The 3665-nt window shown below is 46.3% G+C and overlaps 1 protein-coding gene across 1 annotated transcript in view; it reads left to right on the top strand.

The window, feature by feature from the left end:
- Window positions 1-6: 6 nt before the first annotated feature.
- LOC109513282 (dickkopf-related protein 3-like) overlaps window positions 7-3665 on the top strand; it is a 5458-nt gene continuing 1799 nt past the window's right edge. The window contains exons 1-3 of the mRNA XM_019865610.1: window positions 7-325; window positions 984-1192; window positions 1274-1368. The gene's annotated coding sequence lies outside the window, so the exon portion shown is untranslated. The remainder of the gene's footprint in view (window positions 326-983; window positions 1193-1273; window positions 1369-3665) is intronic.

The following is a 3665-nucleotide window of genomic DNA, read 5'->3' as shown; positions in this document are numbered from 1 at the left end:
CCGGACCCCCCACCCCGCGCTCACTTTTCCCTCACCGCGGCCAAGGTTTTCGCTGTTGCAGCTCTGCTCCGCGCTCCCCTCAAAGGAACATCTGGGACGGCGGCTCCATGACAGCGGGAGGGTTTGACAAAACAGCTTGAGTGAGGAGACTGCCCTCGCTCTCTTTCTCTCTCTCTCGCTCTCTTTTTCTCTCTCCGCGCAGCTCTCTCGCTGGCTATTTGCGAGAGGAGGAAATATTTACACTTTTTTTTTCTTCCTCAGAGCAAAGTGAGCCCAAAAAATGAGAAGTTTGGGAGGGCCTAACTCCCGCTCCCCCTTGTGTGAAGTGAATCACACGTGATGTTTTGGAAGCCAAAAAAAAAAATCACATGGACTGTGATGGAGCCCACCTGTAAACAAACAGGATTGCGTCAAAGATGAAGTTGAAATTCGCTTTGACATGGAACAGTCACGAATTCAAAGTCTGGATTTCTCCCAAGTTTTTGAATCCAAGGACCCCCTCAAGGAGAGAAATTTTGATGACCGCCTCACAATCCGAAGGCCAATTAAAAATGACTCTCACTGCGCACCCTTAATTGCCATGGCAGGTATTTTTTTTTTTTTTTTTTTCAACCAAAATATGTGACTTATTTTCATAAATAGGAAGTTCAATTCAATATTTATCCACAGTTGCACGCTGACCTGCACCTCTTCCACTAACATGGCTGCGAACAAGAGAGGAGCCAGTTTACCAAAGTGCAGTCACTGTTGCAAACGGAGCCATTCGGTGGCTATCTTGAGAAACTTTTTTTCCGACTGCTCAAGCATCTATTTTGCAATAAAGCAACCGCGAAGAAAGAGACAACACGACAAGAAAGCAGAATGCAATCACGCAGTCGATTGCGCTGAACATTGCCAAAAACGTGGTGCCAATTTATTCTTTCATCAGCGATTGATTTCAACAGCCTCCATTGATTTTGGGGTTCTCCCTTCTTGTTCCACAGCTGGGATCAAACCGGGGTCCATCTGGTTCAAGTCAAGCCAAATCTTGAAAGGCGAGGCCCAATGTACTGAAAACCCACTGGAAGCGCATCATCGTTGATCCGGAGAAGACTTGAGGCAGTGGTTTTGGTCTTGGAAGGGTGGTCCCACAGCAATTGGAAGTTCTGTGGCACATCCTGGCATCTCTTTGCCGACCGCCCACAGCTGGCAGGTAACGTCTGCCATTTTGGTTCGTCGCAAAATTCCATCCTGGGTCTTTTGAAGCGTTCTAATGATGACTTGTGTGTTTTAGTCCGAGAAAAACGATGCCATGTGAGGTTTGGTGCCTTGCTCAAGCGACCCCCGGGGCATCACTCCGGCAACCACCCTCTGCAGCGATCTTCGTCTGTAAGTTATGCCTCTTCAGTTGCTAGCAAACTCAACGCAAGGTCTTTGGGATGTGGTGGAGAAAACTTTAACTTGCTAACTTCTAAGCAAGGGGTGTTGAGTCCGACATTATTTGCGGGGTTTGGTGCCTTACGACTGTCTTTGATGGAAGTCTGGTTGATTTGCCACGGTGGACTGCATCTTGTCCTCTTTGCCCTCTTGCCATCTTCCTTCACCGGCGTTCCAATCTTGGCGCTCGGGAATGATGTCGGGGGCTGTTTCCCATTACGGCGGGAATCACACTGGCCTTTCTTGTCCCAATTGGAAACAGGCTATCGAGCAACCTCAAGCCGACTGAGACAAAAGACAGCACCCTTAAATAAAAGACAGGTTGGGTCCATCAAAGAGGCCCCCCTCTGACATTGACATATAGTACAGGCACACCTTTAAATATTTTGTGTACGTGTTTCATGTGGTTCTTCTGAATTCTTGAGCGGCGACGGCTCATCAAGGCAAGAACCAATTCATACGGTACCGATGAGAAACCAAACGTTTGCTCCGAAAACTAAAACGGATTGATTTTGTTTTCTTTGTGGTCAACTTTTTTTCCGTTGCTTTCGTGTTAACGACACATCTGAAGAGTATCACGTCAATTAAAAAGGCCGTCTTAAAAAGTCACTTCAATCAACGGAAAGTTGATTCATATCACCAACATACACGAATGCATTCGTGAAATCGTAATCGAGTAAATGGTCATTAATATAACACAAAAAAAAAAAAAAAAAATCTGCAATAACTGAGGGAGCGTTCTTGTCATTGCATTCTACTTATAGTTACCGAGTATAAAAAAAAAAAGTGTGCTTTTAGTCTAAATAGTGCAACAATGTCCAAATGTGCATTGTTTTGATTTGCAGGGTGGCTAAGGGGGTGAAACTCTTTCTCGGTGCACTCGCCCGACCGCCCCCACTGTGGCCGGCATTCATGGCTCCCTGCGGGGGGTCAAGGTCCATTACAATGGGCAAAAATCACCCTGCCCCGAAGTTTTTTTTTTTGTTACTGCCCCCCCAACCACCACTATCACGCCACCCCGCTGCCACATGTTTATTGAGAAAAGGGAGCACGTTCATTAGGGAGGTCATTAGCTGAGTCACAAACACTGGGGCCTGGAGGGGAGGGTGGGGGGTGGTGTTCTACGCCGTGTTGAGACACTTATCTGCCGGCTAAACAAATACAAGCGGGGGGCCGTTTGGGTGTCACTACAAATTGACGACCCGAATGCTGTGCTCGGGTAGCGTGACAAGAGGAGGGAGTCGATGATGATGATGTCGTTGTTGTTAACACGAATGTCCAAACGCGTGTACACCTGCAAAACATTTGTGGTGTTTCTAGTTTGGTTGCAATCAACAAGAATTGCAAGCTTTCCGTCATGGCGGCAATTTTTGCATATTGCCGATGGGTCCGGTCGTGGCCATTGTGTCCTCTAATTGAGCAGCAATTACGTCATTAGTCTGTGTTAAGCATGTTTGGAGAAAAGGACTCAAGTGGCCGGCGCAGGATAGCGATCACCTCTGTCTGCCGCAAGCGATATGCAAATGAGCCCCTGGACTTATCCCGGCATCTGTCTCAGGGGGAAAGTACTGAATGTTAATCAACAGTTAGCAGACAATTAGTGTTTTATTTTATTGTCATCAACCAAAAATGTTACCTTACTGCTCACATCATGTACATTGCAAAAATCCAGTTAAAACAGTAACAACTGCTTCCTTCACATAATTGCTCAGTTGCCGGCCATCATTTATTCCAGTGGAGTTCCTCTCCCTGGCATGTTGCGGCCCGACTCGGTACAACATGAGAGGTGTCCGACTCTAAATTCGGAGTTGCCTGTCCGCTGTTAAAAACCCCCCGAAAGATTGTTGAAAAAGTGCCACCATCGTAGGGGGTGCGCCCGATGAACCGCGACAGAGCGTGGGAACACAGTTTACGACATGAAGTCCTGAAAAAATGGATTCTCGCTATTGTGCATCGTAAAACAAACCAAAATCGCGTCACGTCATTTTAGTGAAGTGCAACGTCACTAATTTGTCTTCTTTTTGAGGAAGTGTAACGTCAGTGGTTTTGTCTTCTTTTTAGGAAAGCACAACATCAAAATTGCAGTCAGCCAGCTTTCTCAGAAAGTGTCACCTCACTCGCATTTGTCTCCTTGATAAGGAAGTGCAACGGCAATTCATTTTCTTCCTTTTCAGAAAGCGCAACATCAATAATTGAGTAATTTGGAACTGCTTTGCCAAGAAAAATGAATCAGAAAAAACATCAGCCCT

The sequence above is a fragment of the Hippocampus comes genome, unplaced genomic scaffold (assembly GCF_001891065.2).
Source record: "Hippocampus comes isolate QL1 unplaced genomic scaffold, H_comes_QL1_v1.1 scaffold74, whole genome shotgun sequence".
Lineage (NCBI taxonomy): Eukaryota > Metazoa > Chordata > Actinopteri > Syngnathiformes > Syngnathidae > Hippocampus > Hippocampus comes.
Note: the sequence above shows the minus strand (reverse complement) of the source record. Positions and strands in the feature narration are given on the sequence as shown.